The sequence below is a fragment of the Lolium perenne genome, chromosome 3, assembly GCF_019359855.2.
Source record: "Lolium perenne isolate Kyuss_39 chromosome 3, Kyuss_2.0, whole genome shotgun sequence".
Lineage (NCBI taxonomy): Eukaryota > Viridiplantae > Streptophyta > Magnoliopsida > Poales > Poaceae > Lolium > Lolium perenne.
The window spans coordinates 171,686,732-171,706,930 of NC_067246.2; the positions used below are offsets into that span (position 1 = coordinate 171,686,732).

Consider the following 20,199-nt stretch of genomic DNA (forward strand, 5'->3'; position numbering starts at 1 on the left):
GATTGGCGTTCTCGGTCCTGTATTTCTACACAACATGTTCCCCTTTGAGAGATTCATGGGAGTCTTAAAGAAGTACGTTCATAACCGTGCTAGGCCAGAAGGAAGCATCTCCAAGGGCTATGGAACATAGGAGGTCATTGAGTTTTGTGTTGACTTTATTCCTGACCTTAAGCCGATCGGTGTTCCTGAATCGCGCTATGAGGGGAGACTGCGTGGAAAAGGCACGCTAGGAAAGAAATCAACAACGTGTATGGACGGACATTCTTTCACTCAAGCACACTACACAGTTCTACATAATTCCATCTTGGTGGCTCCGTACAAAGAGGAACACAAGGATATCTTACGCTCTAAATACCCGGAGCAACGTGAAGATTGGATTGATGGAGAACACATGAAGACTTTCGGCGGTTGGTTGCAAACACGTCTCATGAATGTCACCGATGACGAGCAGCTGTACTTGTTGGCCAAGCAACCATCTTCTACTATATCGACTTTTCAAGGGTACGAGATTAATGGGAACACATTTTACACTTTCGCCCAAGACAAAAAGAGCACCAACCAAAACAGTGGTGTCCGCTTTGATGCAGAAGATGGCAATGGGAACAAGGTCACATATTATGGGTACATAGAGGAGATATGGGAACTTGACTATGGACCTAATTTCAAGGTCCCTTTGTTCTGGTGCAAATGGTTCAACCTGAAAGACGGGGTACAGGTAGACCCGCAGTACGGAATGACTACAGTGGATTTCAAGGATCTAGGGTATGACACCGAACCATTCGTCCTAGCCAGTGAAGTGGCTCGGGTTTTTTATGTGAAGGACATGTCTAGCAAACCGAAAAAAAGGAAAGAAAGGCAAGATGACACATCATACGATGAGCCAAAGCGGCACATAGTTCTTTCAGGAAAAAGAAACATCGTGGGAGTAGAGGACAAGACAGACATGTCAGAAGATTATAATAAGTTTGACGATATTCCACCCTTCAAGGTAAAAATTGACCCAAGCATCATCTTAAACAATGAAGATTGTCCATGGTTGCGTCGCAGTAAGAAGAAAGGGAAACAGACGAAGAAAACTCAGAAGACTAGCTAGATATAGGGATCATAACTTGTGTGTCTCAATATGGAAATCACTTTTGGGTAATGATGTTACTGTATGTAAGATATTAACAATGGAGATGGTTGGCTTGTTTTACTAGTTAAGTAGCTTTCACGGGCTTGCAGGGAAATTTTTCCGAGGCGGAACTTCCGAATATGCCATATATAGGGCATGTGCACCAAGGGTATATTCGAGAAGTTCCGCCACGGGAGATTTCCCAACCCTTTCCCCAATATTGTTAGAGGAGATGGAGTCTTTCACAGGCTTGCAGGGAAATTTTTCCGAGGCGGAACTTCCGAAGATGCCATAGGGCGTGTGCACCAAGGGCATCTTCGACAAGTTCCGCCACGGGAGATTTCCCAACCCTTTCCCCAACATTGTTAGAGGAGATGGAGTCTTTCACGGGCTTGCAGGGAAATTTTTCCGAGGCGGAACTTCCGAAGATGCCGTAGGGCGTGTGCACCAAGGGCATCTTCGACAAGTTCCGCCACGGGAGATTTCCCAACCCTTTCCCCATCCATGGTGATGAAACTCTCCATCCGGCCATGTTGGCTTGTTGAGCTGCTTGCCATGGCGTATCAATGCTCCTTTTGTAGCTAGGCACGGCGCCGCTTCCTCCGACAGGGCGTCGTGCGCTACATGCTTTATCTCATCGAGCAGGGCATCCTTATCCTGCCGACAGCTTTAGTACCGGTTGCACCCACCAGCCGGTACTAAATGTTACCCACGCGTCCTTATCCCACCGACAGTTTTGTTACATGACAGAAAACCACCTTTAGTACCGGTTGCACCCACCGGCCGGTATTAAAGGTTACCCACGCGTCCATATCCCACCTACAGTTTTGTTACATGACAGAAAACCACCTTTAGTACCGGTTGCACCCACCAGCCGGTACTAAAGGTTTCCCGCCTATTTTCTTCCCGCGCTTTCCACCGGTTCCAGCCTCCGTCATCCCGCCATTTTTTCACTATATATATGTAGGCTTGGCCTCCATTTACATATCACATCTAGACTCATATCTGCAAACCTCATCATTCTCTCCCATGGCTTCCATCGTATCTCTAACCCCCCGGGAGGCGGAGGCGCTTTGCGCCTCGAACTACCCCTGCCCGCCGGGCTACCGCGTCCCGACCGGCTGGTTGCTTTGGGTCGGTGGCGTAGCGGTGCCTCCAGTGCGTCTAGGTGTGGGGCGCGAGATGGCCATCAAGATCCAGTACTAGTTCGAGCTCACGGCTGAGCAGCGGAGGATTCCCCTGTGGCATCCCGACTACGGCCGACTTGGGAAAGCTTCTTCATCAATCGGCGTGAGAGGGCGCTTGCCGAGCACGAGGAGGGCGGCCCGCCTCCTTCGAACTTCAACGAGGCCGGCCGTCGGCTGTGGTGGCGCGGCCGGACTCTCCAGGGCGTCATGGCCTACCGTGGCCCCCGCCTGCGCTACCCTCAGTCCCAGCCCACGCGTGCTCACCCGCCGACAATCGACTACCGCGACCCCGATGCCAGCGACGATGATGACGGCGACTACGACGACTACAGTGGCGACTACTACAGGGCTAGGCACGAGTATGACTGAATGACTCCAACAGTAGAATGTGGCCATGTATCTTAATTTTCAGTTAAGCTATGTACTTTTAATTCGAGCTCAATCGTAATAAAATTTTATTCGGCCCTTTCTTTCCCGCATTCACTACAAGAAATATGGTGACTTGCGACCCTCCATGTTGGTCGTTGATAGGTCATTGTGCGCCATTTATGACCACGCTGTGCCAATAACTGTTGGTCGCCAGTTGAGCGTCACTGACGGAGCACAACGACCTTTTTTCTAAAATGGTCGTAGAGGGCTACGACCAAAATTGATGGTCATAGAATCTACGACCAAAATTTTGGTCGCTGGCAATCTAAGGTGTCCACGTCAGATCCAACGTGGCAAATTCCACGTGGCAAATCTATGACTAAACCAAATGGTTGTGGATTAAAATCAAACCAATCCAATTCTGTCATCAACATGGGCCAAGCCCAAAATTCCAGCCCATTTATCTCTTCTTGTTGTGAAATATTCAGTATATTGGGCCAAGCCAAACCGGTTGGCCTTTTTAATTTCTGAGCCAAAGCCATTTTACAATCAATTTCCGTCTTGGGCCATTTTATAGTCCATTTTCTTGCCTTGCCTTTTCACAGACCAATTATTCGGGGTTGTCCAATGATTTTTGGGCCGTGGCGTCTTTGACATGTATTTCCAACACAATTCACAGCACATATCAAAGTAACAGTATCTCAGCACATATCAAATAACAGTAAATTTTCTCAGCACATATCAAATAACAGATTCACAATTCCCCAGAATATACATCTCACAGGTCGATCACTAGCTCCCACAACTAGTCCAACATAGTACTAGTTCCCAAAACTAGGCCAACACCTCTAGAAGTAACGAAATTCTTTGATTTTTTTTGCCATAGAACTCCTGTATAAGAGAGAAAGCCACATGTTAGTATTAATATAGTTAATATCTACTAAGAATAAAACAAAACAATAATGCATTGCTCTTAATCCTGCAGAAGGAGAAGGGGTAGCAATCAAAGCATATAAACATAAAACTACAACCCACACAAAGCAGCACATCCCGCGGCATTCATAAAGCACACTATGCCGAACGCACACTATGCTTACAGACAAGCCCAGCTACACTAGACAGGTTAGCATTAGCAGGCAACAATTAGGCAAAGAAAATTGTGATACTTGGACCATATTCAAAACAGCCACAGTTCTGCATGAGTATTCTGTATATTTCTTAACTTCGTTAACTGCAGAGTTCCTGTAGATGTGCTCACCTCATGGATGAAGGAGATAGCAGCAACTGGGTCGAGTCAGCTGGAACTCCTAGCCATGGATGGCTGCAATGCTCCACACTGACACGAATCCTCTTCTTGATGATGCGGTTAACAACCTGATCATTAAAGGACAAGGACAACAATATCAAATCTAAGTAAACAACTCATCATCGTTGAAGGGGCTATTTATGAAACAGAGCAGGTATTTCAGATTTACTATGCACAAATTTCATTCAAAAAGCATCACCAAGCATCAGAAAACATGCATATATTTTATACATGCATCATATGCCGTACCATGTGCCTAAAAGAAAACTTAACAGATCCATGCATATCCATAGGCAGCACAAGTAGATACCTGACTACGTGAAGATGCGATGGATGGGGCTGCAGTTGAAGATCTGGTCCGCATCATTGTTGACGCTGGGCATTGCAGGTGCTCATTTGTGCAAAAGTCAGCCCTGCGGTCCCAAGAGCTAGCCGGAAAGAAACTGTTCAAGAAGTACCATAAGAAATCTTTGGGTCTGTAACGCCATCATGCATTTGAAATTTTTAGAGAACCTCATGATGTAATCAAAATAAGTACTTCAGGACCTGGGCTACCGGCTTGATCTTAGTAATGAAGATCTTAGTAATGAAAACTGTAACAGGTAGTATACATAAACCAGTAGTAGTAGTACTACTACTACTAGAGGGAAAGATGATGTATAACATATCTCCATTGAATACAACCGAGAATACAAGAAAAAACCTAATCCATTACATAGGAGATGAATTCAGTAGCCACATACAATGCATTCCAACCTAATGCATCAACTCCTATAGCTTAACAATCCACCAAAACCAGTAGTAATTATGACAGTATTGTCTTACACAGGCATGCAACACACTAGCCAGTAGATATGACAAGCCAGACAACAAACTACTACCCATCTAATTATATGTATGCTCATCTTGCAATTTCAGAAAGTAGTTAAATGCATTAGATGACATGCAAACAACACGAACGACAGTACTTAACTATTAGGACTACTTCCAGCATTACTGAACATAGACCATGGTCATCAACTCAGCAATCATGACTGAACTTTTAACCTTACAATGTAACACACATAGTATAATGAGGAAAAGAATCAGCTGCCCATTATGTACTAGGTTGAGGTAAATCCATTTGTTCTCGGGAGAAAGCACACTGCAGTTAATTCAATGTTGTGACCATAGTGTCGTAGCCTGGGTTGACCCACTCCAGAACACAGGTAAGCATCATGTCGCGTTCAGGTCTGCGAATAGACAAAAGCTTGCAACTTAAGCCTTTATTTAACAAACAGTAGGTCTGCATAAACCCAATATTCAAATCGACATCACAATGCCCAATAGTCAAATCAGCTGCTACCCAGATTTAATAGAAGCCATCAGCGCAGGCTTGCAGCCATCATTTTTTCACACCACACGAATGCAACCAATCCCCATGCTAACTTGTTTAGTTTTACTCCCCACCCTCATGTACCAATTTATTTCCAGTGAGCTAAAAAAAGGAGAGGTGGACAATAAATTAGAGGGATTACTATTCATAATTAAATCCATGCAGATTGTAGAGAAGAGGTAATATGGGACAAATATTATTTCAGACTGAGCCTTGTAAACCAAGACAGGGAGCAGCCTTGTAAACAGGGTAGGCAGTACTCAACGACAAGAAATGCAATAATTGCAAACAGAAAGTAAATACTGCATCTGGCATATAACTGCAAACAAAAAAGTAAAGCCAGAATTACACGCCATTGGCTGCCACAGTAGCTAGACCAATGATTACAAAAACTAGTCGCTGTACCTCAAAAGCTGCAGTCTTTAGTTTGAGTGTTAGCTATCTGAAAATAGAAATAGTTTGATGAAACATGAATTTAAAATTCGCTAGCAACTCGTCATCATCTAAAATACCACGTGAAAAGCATTTACAACCTTTTAGATTGTGTCGCATGCAGATTATTTTTATGTTGTACTTTTAGGCATTTACAAGATCAGACAAAACACTAGTGTTGCCAATTTTACCCCAAGTAATGACACCTGTTATATTATTTTAGCATGAAATAGCAGCAAAAATGAAATGGTACAGTGATGCTTATTCTATTAAACATTACAAGCAATCCATAATCAACGACAGTAAAGGATTCAAGCTACACACTTGAGTTCAGTGCTGAAAATGTACAAACTGATGAGTATCAAGAGAATAATATATAAAAATTCCTTAAAGATATTAACCACATCATTTAAGCAATCCTTTAAGGTGCTTAAAATACAACCAAAATGGATAATAAAGTATGCTTTAAAGCCAAGAGGCTAATCACAAACAGACCAAAGAGTAACAGGACAACTTCTATCAAATCATCTACCACTCAGAAGATAAATTAGGATGCTACATAGCAAATTAATGATCAACAGCAACGCACAACTGCAACAGATTAATGCACACAGCCCAGTAGCCACGAATTGCTGAGAAAAATACATCAAACAATTAGCACACGTATCATCTCTAGGGATGCAAAAAACAACACCTCGCATAAATTCCACCCATCGTCCTAGACAAAGTATCAGCCTAGATCTCACGCCAACACATCAATCCCTAACAGAATTGGGATACAGACTAGACGGGATGGGAATATTACCATCGAGGCAGTCGCAGTTCTTGGCCTCCATGCGGACGACGTCGAGGACACAGTCAATGAGCTCGGCGCCCTTGGTGTAGGGTCCCTTGGCCCAGTTGCTCCCGGCGCCAAACTGGCCGAAGAAGAAGTTGTCGAGGCACAAGATCTGGCAACCAGTTATCCTTCCGGTCCTTCCTGAAATCAAACCGAGAATTAGAACGCGACACGCATCACGGAATCAAAGCGAATCGAAAGCAGTTGCGCGGATCTGGGATTTCCATGAAAACGAATCGCTTGCGTCCTCGTCGGGAGGTAGAGAGATAGGGGTGGACGGCGGTGTACTGGAGAGGGAGAGGCTTAGACTACGGTCTCAAGAGCTGATCGATGGGAGGCGGCGGCGCACGAAACAGAAGAGAAAAGTAGATGGGAGGATTTAGGGTTCGGTCTCGTACCTAGAGGAGACGGCGGTGGTCTGGTGGGCCTCGCCCTCGGAGCCGATACTCGGGAGAGCAAGCAGGGTCGGGTGCAGCCGGATCCGGCGGCAGGGACGCCGGGAAAGGCCGCATCCGGCAGCAAGGAGACCGGGGAATCCGGCGGCAGGGGGCGGAATCGATGGGCTAGGAAGAGAGGGGTGGGGCGGATCCCGCCGCCGCGAGGCCGTGAAGCGACTGGGTGGTCCTCACAGTCGAGGAGGCGATGGGTGAAACGGAGGTTGTATCTGGAGGGGAACAGTGCGGCGACGGAGAGCACATCCTGTGGGCGCGGTGGCTGGAGAGAAGAGACATGTGGCTGGAGAGGGAGAGAAGAAGAGTGGGGTGGCGGAGGAATATGCGTAGGGATTTTTTTGAGCTGGAGACTTGGGAAAATTTTGGTCTTTCCGCTACCGCGATCCCGCCCGTGGTTCCGAAAACTCGGATCTCCCGCTCATCCCCCGACCAGACCCCAAGCCACGTTTTTTCCATCCGGACGGCGTAATTTGGCCCAGTCGCGTCTCCGGTTCCTCGTTTTCGTCCGAATTTGGGCCTAAATTCATCTGGCGATCCCACGCCATCCCCGGCCCCCCGGGGAGTTCTCGGGGACTCCGGACGAAACAAAAGCGCGCGAAACGGCGAGGAAACTTCCCGCGCGGCTGGTGGCCCCAGCTTGTCGGCGAGAGACACCGATCGTCGTCCTCATCGCATCATCTTCCGCGCGCTATAAAAGCTTGTCGCCGGTCAGCATTCGCCGGCCGCGTAGCTTCCACGCGGCGAGTTAATGCCGTCTCCTCGGTTTCACGCGCGCCTACCTCTATTTATCGCCGAACTACCGCGGCTGCCCCGCATTCACCTCACTCGTCTTCCATCAAATCTCCCCCGAACTCGAACGAGCAATGGCGAACGACGGTGCGGCCAACAACGGCTTCGGCCGCCGCTCTCTCCACCAATGGGAGGGACGGCTCCTCCACGCGGCGGGCTACCCGGCGCCGCCGGACTTCCGCGCACCGGGGGGATGGAGGCTGAGCGCAGGCGGCGTGCCGATCCCGCCGCCGCCAACGGGCGGTGCCGCACTTGAAGCGGCGATCGACGAGGTGCTCGTCACTCTCAGTGACGAGCAGCGCGCGGATCCGCGTTTCTTCCCCGACAACCACGAGTCGTGGATCGCGTTCTTCCGGCGAAGGTATGAACGCGAACTGGCCTCCTACGACGGTCCTCCTCCTCCTCCGGCAAGGAACAACGCCGTCGGCCGCAGACGATGGTGGAGCGCGCCTAACCGCACCCTCGAGAATGTGCTCGCGCACATCGAGGACGGAAACTCCCCCGTCCTGGGGATGCCACCGCCGGTGGCAGCTACCGTGTCGCGCCGGCACGGTAGTTCCTGGATGCCGAGGAGGATGGCGCCATCCTCCTCCTCCTCTGGCTCGCGGTCGGCATCCAGATCCGTCGGTTCGACGCCGGCCACCGTCAAGCAGGAGTGGCCGGCTCCTTCGACCATCAAGAAGGAACCGTCGTCGCCACCGCCGAGCAGAGGGCGCAGTAGCGGCGCCCTCGTCATCCGCGACCAGCCATCCTCTCCGCAAAGCGGGCGGAAGAGGAAGGCGTCGAAGAAGGAGGAGGCCGCAAACCAGCTGGCCGAGGAGGAGGCGAGGCGCGCGGTGCCCGCCGACAACGCCCTCCCCGAAGCCGCCGCACTGGAGTGGTCCAGGCGGGACTGGGAGCGCGAGGAGGCGGAGCAGCAACGGCGGCTGCCGGAATCGCCGCCGCGCGTCATCAGCGCGCCGCCCGCGCCGCCACACCATCCGCCGCTAGGTACGTTGCGCCCAGGGAGGTGGTCAAGGTCGAGGACAGCAGCGACGACGACATGTACCGTACGTCGCCGCCACGCGCCGGCGATGCTGGCCAGGGCACGAGCCGATGGTACGAGGCTCCGCCACCCCAGGACAACGCCGGCTCCAGCGACGACGACGGCGGCGGCGACTACACATCGTTCTACCGTCATTTCGGCATGTAGTAGGGCGTTCTGTAGTTTAAATTTTAGTTTGCTAACGCCGAATTCAAATATATGTTCGAATTCGGCCTACTTATGTACGAACTCGCCTCTATATGTTAAATATCATTAAATTTCTCTTATGTTTGAACGAACTCCCCAATTTTGTCTGAATTCGTTACATCCATCCTGGGCTCGCGGCTGGGAAAATGAACCTCCCCAGGCCAAAGTTTCCTCCAATCCAGACGACAATATCGCCGGATTTGGGCGTGGGGAGCCCAAAAGGCTGAAGATGCTCTTACGTGTCAGCCTCTGTTTAATGGAGACTTCACGGAAATTTGGCGCACACCGGCCGCTCTAAATTTTGGTTCCCGATCTTCTTTGCCGCGTTGTCACGGCACAGTGTTCCTCTGGCTCCATAGATAAACCTCTGTTTTTATGTGTAGGCTTGGGTTCTCACTACAAAAAGTAAATAAAAACACAAACTAAACATTAAAAAATAGAAAAAGGAACGAAACAAGTAACTTACCTCCATAGCGGTTTATAGGGATATTACACATTTCAAAAAGAACTTTAACTACAAATTCGATTAACAAAATATGCGATATATGCCACAAAAATTATACCATTGTATTCATATTTGAAAAATTGCTTAATAATATAATTTTTTGATATATATCTTATATTTTTGATGAAATTAGTAGTCAAATTTTTTCTCGAAATACATAATACCCCTATAAATCGGTATGGGGGAGTAAGTAAAAAAAGCTTAGTGGGTCCCAAAAAATTACACGTGAACATGAGACGGAAACAAAACTAAAGAGGTGGATAAAAGCTAAGCAGACGTTAACACATGGACATGACAAGTAGGCAAATTTGTTGAGGTGCTTGGCCAGTAATTTTTAAGCATCACGAATTTGCAGCCATGACCATTTAAATTGGTTGTAGTTGGCTAATGATAAACTCCTAAATTGTATCATTTTCTCTATGACCATTTCGTGTAAGAAGATCATGACCTTTCTAACAAAAAAGGTCGTGATGATTTAGGGTTTGGACCCTCCCAAATGGCTTACGACAATTTATTGTGAAATGGTCGTAGAGTTATGACTAATATATTTGTGGTCACTCTAAATAGGTCATTAGTTAACACATTTCTTGTAGTGATTTTTTCTCCCACGCGCGGCGTCGTGGCGGGAAAGTTTCCCGCGCGACGTCGGGGCGGGAAACTTTCCCGCACGGACGGCGTCGTGGCGGGAGTAAAGAGAAGAAATAGGAAAGAAATAGAAATGAAAAGGAAAAGAAAAAATAAATAGAAAAGAAAAGAAAAAGAAAATCAATAGAAAAAATAAATAGAAAAGAAATAGAAAAGAAAAGGAAAGGAAAAGAAGAGCAATAGAAAAAAGAAATAGAAAAGAAAAGAAATAGAAAAAATAAATAGAAAATAAATAGAAAATAAAAGCAATAGAAAAAATAAATAGAAATGAAAAGAAAAAGAAATGAAAAGGAAAAGAAAAGCAATAAAAAGAAAAGAAAAAGAAAAAATAAATAGAAAAGAAAAGAAAAAGAAAAGAAAAAGAAAAGCAATAGAAAAAAGAAATAGAAAAGAAAAGGAAAAGAAGAGCAATAGAAAAAATAAATAGAAAATAAATAGAAAAGAAAAGAAATAGAAAAGCAATAGAAAAAATAAATAGAAAATAAATAGAAAATAAAAGCAATAGAAAAAATAAATAGAAAAGAAAAGGAAAAGAAGAGCAATAGAAAAAATAAATAGAAAAGAAATAGAAAAGAAAAGAAACTGAAAAGCAATAGAAAAAATAAATAGAAAAGAAATAGAAAATAAAAGAAAACGAAACAGGAAAAGAAAAGAAAAGAAACAGGAAAGAATAAGAAACAGCAAAAGAAAAGAAAACAGTAATACAAAAAACAAAAACAAAAAAAACCCTTTGGTACCGGTTGGTACCACCAACCGGTACGAAAGGTCTTTCGTACCGGTTGGTGACCGGTACCAAAGGGGGGTTCGGCTCGATTTCACACTTGGCCGCGGGCAAAATCCCCAAATCGTTCACGCCGTCCCCAAATCCGCAGACGACGCGCGCAAAGACGAAGCTCCGGCCGCTAGCTCGCCGTCGCCGTCGCCGTCGACCGCGCCACGCCATGCAGGCCGTCACCGTCGCCATCACCTTCGTCGACGGCGCCGCTCCTCTCCGCGCCGTCTGCAAGTATGTGCGCCGCCGGCCCGACCATCGCCTCCCTCCCCTTCTCGCGCACCGTCGCGGCCGCCGATGCATCGCCACCGCGAGACCGTGGCGGCCGCCGCTACGCGCAACGCCGCACACGCCACCCGACACCGCACGGAGGCGGTCGTCCGCGCCACACGCCGCCACCCACCACCGCTCGACGCCGCACACCAAGTGCTCGACGGAATGCGGCGACGAGGGCGAGGACGGCTGCCGCCCTCACCCTCCACGGCCACTGCGCCGCCCGCGCCCGCCCTCGCCCTCCACGGCCGAGCCTCGCGCGCGCCGCCGGCCGTGCCCCGCCCCGCGCCGCCCTCACCCTCCACGGCCGAGCCTCCGCGCGCGCCGCCAGGCCGTGCCCCGCCCCGCGCCTCGGGCCGCTGCTGCCTCGCCACGACGCCGACCGCGAGCATGGACAATTGCAGCTGCCCCGTGACGCGCCTCGCCGCTGCCTCGGGCCGCCGCCCTCGACGCCGCCCCGTGCCGTGTCTCTCTAGCCGCGCCGCGCCCTCGCCGCCGCCTCGGGTCGCCGCCCTCGATGCCGCCCTGTGCCGCGTCTCTGCGCCGCGCCGCGCCTCGCCATGGCCGCGCCTCGGCTCCCGCTGGCCGCGCCTCACCGCCGCCCCGTGCCGCGCCTCGCCACGCACGCCACGCCGTCCTTGCCGCGCTGCTGCACTCGCTCACGGAGAAGGGGCTCGTGCGCCGCTCCTCGCCATGTCCGCGCCGTCTAAGGCCTCGCCATGTCCGCGCCGTCTAAGGCCTCGCCATGTCCGCGCCATCTAGGGCCTCGCCACGCCCGCCATGGCCATGCTCGCCCGCCACGCACCTGCGCAGATCCGCCAACCCCGGCCCTAGCCTCACGCGGGCGCTCTCCACACAGTTGCGCAGCCGCCGCCAACCCCCGCTGCGTGCTCGTGCCGTGGACGCAGCTGCAGCATGCTGCTCAAAAGGATGGTGTCGGGTTTGGGTCATGTGTGGGATTGGAGAATAAAAATGGAGACGGACGTGTATGGATGTCCGCGCGACGACCCAAACCGATGAAATACACCACCGTAGTAGCAGCGCCGCCGTATACTCGATGAGTCCAATCCGGCTAGTAGTAGCGCCGCCATACAATTTTAGAGCAACTTAATAATATTCCTATGGTCCAGAAAAATAAGAGGACGAACAACTTAATAGTAGCCTCGCCGACGCCGTAGACGCGCCCCGAAACCTCGCGTGGGAACATTGGAGCCGCTGCTGATGCCACCTCCCTAGAAATGCTATTGAAATGTGCCGATGCCACCGCCGCCGATGCCACCGCCCTACTTGGATGGGGGGATTTGTATCGTTGTTACTGTTTTATAGCTTTCAACAAATGCTTGCTTGTGTTTTTGTTTGGCATATTCATTTCAAAAGGAGGGCATATGTGTTTGTATTTCACGGGATTATGCTATTAATTGCTTTCTTAATTTTGCAGTGACATTGAGGTATGGAGGACGGCACCTTCGTCCGAGATGAGGAGGGGGAAGAAGCGGTGCAGGAATTGATCTATGAGAGTGCCCGTGGTCCGGAACCCGATGGAGATGACAACGAGTTCCAAGACTTTCTGAATGATTTCGGCGAGGGAATTGAGTCTGAATAAGTTAGAAGAGACAACAAAGTGTCCATCACAAACTCCGGGGAGGTGTATATCTATGTATCAATTAGTCTATGTTCATCCCTAGATGCATTCATTTATTTGTATTGCACTTATTAACGAATAATTTTTTCTGGATCATCGAGCAAGTCTGTTAGAACAAAACGAGGCCCGACGCGGGTGCTAAAGGGCGAGGGCAGGTTAGCCCTCACGGCATTCAAGGCTAATGGTGAACCAGAGCATCCCAAAGAGTTTGCCGCAAATTTACAAGTCAAGCCGGAGTTGTTGTTAGGGACCATGTACCGATCAGCATTCAAGAGTGGCATAAGCTGAAGAACGTGGAGAGTGGTGCTAGTTATGTCAACGACACGATGAAAAATTTTCTTTGGGACACGCTACTGACAAAGTTCAGCCTACCGGAAGACATGACGGAAGGCCAGAAGAATAAAGTCAAGGAATGGACATGGAAGAAGATGGCCATACAATTCCAGACCTAGAAGAAAAATTTATGGGACAAATATAAGAATGAAGATCCAGTATTCGATGATAATCTAGTGAAGATAAAAGATCACTGACCCGCATTTAAGGAGTATAAGCAATCGTCTACTTTTGTGTCCCGATCGAAGAAAAATACCGAAAATGCTTCAAAGAAGAAACTTCCGCATCATTTGGGGTCAGGTGGCTACAAGAGTGCCATTCCGAAGTGGACAGCGTTTGAGAATAAACTGATGAATGCAGGAATCACTCCACAGACATGGGACTGGCCCGAACGGTCCAAGTTCTGGTTGTTCGCTCATGGGGCAGGGTTGGACCCAAAGACAGGGCTGATCGTTGCGAAGGGAAAATGGAAGAAAAAAATTGAGGCAATTGTACCGAAGCTTGTAGATGCAATTGAAAAGGTCAGAAAGGGAGAGTACATTCCCGATCGAGAGAATGACGAGCTGACACTCGCTACGGGAACCCCGAACACGTTGGACGGGTACGAGCTCGCCCGAGTCTCACCATGAAGGAAGCGTGGCCGGACAGCGCGACACTTATAGAAGCCGTTCGCGAAAGAAGAAGAAGGACGCCGACACATTAACGGAATTGTTAAATAGGGTGGAGGCTCTTGAGAAAAATCGAGAGGGCACGATCAGCCATTTGTTTCTACAGGATCCACAAGCCGATGCTGCCCCATCTCAGCGAAGAAGCGGTGTCGGTTCCTCGCATCTTGACGGATGTGGAGGAAGCTACCCCGTGGATTATGTCACGGAGAAGATAGATTGCGAGCTACATATGTTATTCAGGACCGCGTCCGTTAAGGTGGCGGTCGGCTATGTGTACCCAAGTGAAGATGGAGCAATGCACCATCATATGCCCATTCCACCTGGCTGTGTTCGTGTCGGGATAGATGAAGTTGTTCCGGGTTTTGAAACAGTGGAGCTTGATATTCCTAGAGGTGAAGATGAGAGGACACTGGCCGATGTCAAGCACGGTTTCGCCCTATGGCTGAAGAAGTACGTCGTCCTTTTGCAAAGGCAACCGACTCCTCCACATGAGCATCAAAGGCCCTCGACTCCTCCTCCTAGCAGTCCACATGAGAAGCAAAGTCCACACCTACCTGAGAGGGACCCCAGTGTGAGTCCACCACCTCGAGATCCTCCGTGTAAGACATCGCCCGTTAAGCGGAACGGTACGCCGCCTAGGAAGAAAGCTAGAAAGGAGAAACCACTGCCGCCTATTGAGAAGTTACCTTGGGAAAAAACTCCCGAGGAAAACCAGGAAGCCGTTGACTCCCAGCTGAGGACCTTTTTTGCACCGAAAGTGCCAGAGATACCTTTTCAGAAGACACTAGATCCGGTGAAAGTTGTGCGTACCGTTGAGAATCTATATGACCCTGTACCATCGCCGCCATCTGACTATAGGCGTTCTATTGAAAGGTCGTATGACGATATGATGCAGGCGAAAAAACCCTCTACCAGCTCGGGTATCAAGGAGATAAAAGGGATACACCAAGTCTACCAGCTCGGACAACAACCCGTTCAATCGCCCCCCCCCCCCTCTCAAGGTGTTTGACGAGAAGGCCGTTCAAAGTTCTCGGAAATACACCGATTACCCCTTAGCTGAAGTACAATATCAATTTGTTCAAGGGAAAGATTTGGTCGAGAATCTCAGGAAGCTACCAACAAGAATGCGTAACTTGCATACGTGGTACGGTGTTGCCACAAAGGGAGGGATCGAGACTATCATGGTGCAAGTTAAGGAAGAGCACTACTTCCAAGAATACTCTGTGAACGTTGACTTCGCCGAACTCTTCCAGTTATACAATCTTCGGGCCCTCGACAAATCTATCATCAGTTGCTATTGTCTGTAAGTGATTTACTTATATAATTTGAGAAGTCTTTAGCTCAGCTCCTTCATTATCTGCAAATTATAATCTTTTGTGCGCTATGTTATGTAGATCGAAGATGCTCGAATGCAAAAGGGATGAAATCACGGACATTGGGTCCATTGACCCGGACACAATGCATGTCAGGACCATAGAAGAACCCCTCTATAACAGGGATACACCGGAGACTTTGCTAAGGTTTTTGAAGCGACAACGTGACAAAAAGATAATACTTTGGCCTTACAACTTCCAGTGAGTGTTACTCTCTTATAACACATTCTATTTTGCTCACCATATGTTAAAATATTAACTGATGACACTACATATTTAAACATGCGTAGGTTTCACTTTATTCTTCTCGTCATTAAATTATACGAAGGAGAAGTTGAAGTCTTTGACTCACTAACCAAAGAGCCTATACTATACAAGTCTTGTTTTCTTATGCTCAAAAGGTAATTCAAATTCTTATCGGTTTTTTTTGTGAATTTCCTGATATCAACTGATTGATAACTCTTTTGTGCATTTTATTTTGTCGGGCAGCGTATGGGAAACTTTCATCAAGGAAGATCAGTCCTTTCAATGGGCACCGAAGCTGATATGGCGTGCGAACAAAGTAAGTAATAGTTACCTAGGTCCACACACCTTTATCATACTTGATTATTGTTTGACTGAATTATATTCTTGTATAGAAATGCGCGAAACAACCAGAGGGGACTGATCTATGTGGATACTACGTTTGCGAGTACATCCACAGAATTGTCAGCGAGAGAGCGAATAATGAAAGAAATAGAGAGGTACGAAAACAATATTCACAAATTTATTTTGTTACCATAAGTTCTGCTGAGTTTCAGTAATAATTATTTGATTTGTGATTTGATATATACATATATATATACACACACATAGCTCATGTATTCATTTGTATCTTATTCTTTTACAGTTGAGAAGAAAGCGGGAGAAGCTCTCAATCGAGGAGCGCTTCAAAGTAATTGGCGAGGAATTGGCGGGATTTTTCCTTCGGGAAGTCATACCACCATCCGGAGAGTTCCACTATGCATAAAGATCTTCTCCCGCTCCTCGATTGATTTGTGTATATATAGTTCGACTCAGAGTGTACCACTATGGTACATGTAATAGATAGTATGCCTCGGAGAGTACCACTACGCATGAAGATCGATCTTCATGCATGTACTACTTTATTCTGGTGCATCGACTTGATATGCATCGAAGAGTACTACTTATGCAATTACATGTGTGTTATATTATATGCACCAACTTGATATGCATCACCTTGATCTTCATGTACTACGTAAACCCAAACGCGTTTCTGGTGCATCGACGTGATACAAAACGCACCGATACCCCTAAACCCCTGCAAAAACCCTAAACCATGAATTCTCTGCCGCGGCAGAGATTCATGCATATTTCCTGCCGCGGTAGCCAACCTTTGGTACCGGTTTGTAATACAAACCGGTACCAAAGCTCCCTCGCCGTGCGCTCTCCTGGACATCCACGTGGAGGCGCCATTAATACCGGTTCGTAAGGAACCGGTACGAGGGGGGGGGGGGGGTTGTACCGGATCTTTTATACCGGTTGCAAAACCGGTGCAAATGGCCCTTACGAACCGGTATAGATGAGCGTTTTTCTACTAGTGATTCTTAATCATCCAAGGTTCGTTCAAGCACAGTAAACCCTGTGTAAATAGGAAGAAAATTTTGTATGGTACAATAGCTGAAATACTGGTACGTTGCTTCACATATGGTTTAAGCACTAAAACCATTGTGCGTGGCACTCGAGCGGTTGGTTGGGATGCTCGTGCAAGCCTGCGCAGCGACCTTTGCCATCGCTTCACGAAGGATGCCGGCATTGCAGGTGTTGGGGCGCGAAGGAACGCATGTGCTTCATGCCATACTGCGCCAACGAACCACATTGTGATTCAAAAGCTCGTACCTGAACAAAAGGAAGAGGCATTTTTGTTCTGCAAGGGCAAACAAAATTATTCCATGCCACATAACACTTGTATTTTTTTTTCGAAATGCGAGCATAGGCCTAGCCTCTGCAGCCCACACAACTTTTTTTATTAGATTATTTACAAAGTTTTACAAGGAAGATATAAATATCAACTCGAAGCCAAAATAACACTTATATGTATACAGTTAAGAGCCGGCACTGTATTGAACTGAGGCAACTAGTCTGATAGATTGCGAAAATATTGCTTGTATTGATATATGGTAATTGGTGATTACATTGAGTCTCTTGGGCTGTTTATACAGTAGAGAAGACTTGGAGGACAAGAAGCCAAGTAGAAATAGATCTATGTTACAATTTTAAATTACCAAATATAGCTAATACGTAATATACTCTAACACCCCCCTCAGTCGGATCGGTAGTGACGCGGACGGTCCGACTGGAGAAGAAGCCGAAGACGTGGTGTAGCCCTTGATGCCGATGTCGATGAAGCCGTTGTTGTTGTGGTCGATGGTGTCATGTGTGATCTAGCCGCCTTGGAGAACGTAGGTGAGGTAGATGGTGTTTTGGTCGTTGTCGTCGTTGAGCCCGGGAAGACGCTCGGAAGGAGGGATACGTTGTAGTAGTTGATGTGGTCGAAGTAGTAGGCGACACACTGCGCCGAGCTTGTCGGGCTCGAGAGCGCGCCGAGGATGAAGGCATGCTAGCTCTTTTTCTGCGGCTAGCTGAAAGGCGTTAAAGAAAAGCACTATTGGAAGATAACACATGTTTATTTCTGTAATATTTCTTTTGTTGAGTCTTGGAAGTTATTACCTCTATAATAATCTCTTCTTATCATTTTTATTTGTTTTTGTGCCAAGAATAGACTCTAATAGGAAAAAAGTAAGATTTGAGAAAGTTGTTGTCTTAAAAACAGATTCTATGTTGTCATCATAAAAATTCGTATTTCCAGACATAACGAAATTTTGAGCTGCTAATTTTTGTGCATATGCCCAGGTTATTATCTAACTTTCGTTAGTTGAACACTTTTCGATCTGAGCAACAGAAGATTTTTGAAACAATCGATGTTTACCTGTTGTTCTGTTTGACAGATTGCTGCACTATTTCCATTTGCCTCTTAATCTCTTTCATTTTGAGTTCTTTTGAGAAAAGAACTTCTTGAAGAAGTTGCTACAGTAGCTAATTTTTTAATGGATGTTTGATATATGTTAGAACTGAACCCAAGTGTTGTTATTTTGATTGTACTAATGTTGCTAATAAGAATCGTGTGAAGTTTTGTATGAAGGAAGTTTTCAAGTGTAGGGAGAGAAGAATGGTGCGATGAGATAAAGTAGGACAAAAGCTCAAGCTTGGGGATGCCCATATCATTCCAAGAAATATCCAAGAGGTACAAACGTCAAAAGCTTGGGGATGCCAAAGCATCATGTCATCTTTCTGTGCGCTATATTTTTATTGCTTCATATACTATGTGTTGTTATTGGAGCGTCTTTATTTTTGTTTTTAGTTTTGTTTTGTTTTGTTTGCTGTAGCGTATGATTGGATCCCAGCATATTTGTTTTGGAGAATGACATACTCCATTTTAATTGCATAGAATGGTCTAGTTTTCGCTCTTATTGTTCTGTGAGTGTTCTAGTTTACCAGTACTGCGTTTAGCTCTTGGTTTTCCACTCATATTTTATTCAGAGCTTGTTATTTTTCTTTATTTATGTATGTTTAGCTCTCTGGTCTTTATTGTTTATTATCTATGAGAGTTATTTCAAATAAGTTGATTGGTGTTGGAGACGAGTAAAATGTTTCATTCTCATAGTGATGCAAAAGAAAGCATGTCTAGACTGTGGCATAGACTTTGGCATGTCATGTTGGATGTTATTCTTATCATATGCTTATTAGTTATTGTTGTAGCATGACTTGTCTTAAGTAGCTGAGAGTGCACAATGTGCCATTGAAAGAATCATGTGTTGTTTCCATCATACAAAGCATAATATTGTGGTACTCTACTTTAATGCTTTATTGGGTTGACTTGGCACATGTTTATACCATGTTATGACTACAACCAGTCAACTAAAGCTTCTATGATCATTTAGTTTTTAACTTGTAATATCACTTTATGCTTTGATTAATAATGTTTTGTCGCTATGCATGATTATGGCCATTATTGCTCTCTTAGTTGGTCGCTCCCAGTCTTTTGCTAACATTCGTCTATACTGAGTATGAGCTCTACTCGTGCATCCAACCACCAAAAATCAAAGTTTGCCAATTGTGTCCACCATATATACTTACTAGCATCATTGCTATTCCAAGTATATTCATCATGTTTTTATACAACTTCCAAATTAAATCTTGTCATGAGAAAATTAGTTAGTAAAGCTTGATACGTCTCAAACGTATCTATAATTTCTTATGTTCCATGCTACTTTATTGATGATACTCACATGTTTTATATACACTTTATGTCATATTTATGCATTTTCCGGCACTAACCTATTGACAAGATGCCGAAGAGCCGATTCTTTGTTTTTACTTGTTTTTGGTTTCAGAAATCCTACAAAGGAAATATTCTCGGAATTGGACGAAATCAACGCCCAGGGTCTTATTTTTCCACGAAGCTTCCAGAAGACCGAGGGGGATATGAAGTGGGGCGACAAGGCGCCGCCACACTAGGGCCGCGCGGCCTAGGGGGGCCCGCGCCGCCCTAGCGTGTGGCCCCCTCGTCAGCCCTCCGACTCTGCCCTTCCGCCTACTTAAAGCCTTCGTCGAGAAAACCCCAGTACCGAGAGCCACGATACGGAAAACCTTCTAGAGACGCCGTCGCCGCCAATCCCATCTCGGGGGATTCAGGAGATCGCCTCCGGCACCCTGCCGGAGAGGGGAATCATCTCCCGGAGGACTCTTCATCGCCATGATCGCCTCCGGAGTGATGTGTGAGTAGTTCACCCCTGGACTATGGGTCCATAGCAGTAGCTAGATGGTTGTCTTCT

At 46.9% G+C, this 20,199-nt stretch overlaps 1 long non-coding RNA gene across 2 annotated transcripts; it reads right to left on the reverse strand.

The window, feature by feature from the left end:
- Positions 1 to 3,379: 3,379 nt before the first annotated feature.
- Positions 3,380 to 7,412, reverse strand: LOC127342634 (uncharacterized). 2 transcript variants are annotated; one of them, XR_007876782.2, is made up of 6 exons: positions 7,020 to 7,412; positions 6,589 to 6,762; positions 5,322 to 5,453; positions 4,287 to 5,208; positions 3,929 to 4,044; positions 3,380 to 3,561 (listed from the first exon to the last, which is right to left on the reverse strand). It is a non-coding gene; the product is annotated as an uncharacterized lncRNA (long non-coding RNA). The 2 variants fall into 2 exon arrangements; XR_007876781.2 differs by lacking the exon at positions 5,322 to 5,453 and having other exon boundaries at positions 7,020 to 7,410.
- Between the last annotated feature and the right edge of the window lie 12,787 nt (positions 7,413 to 20,199).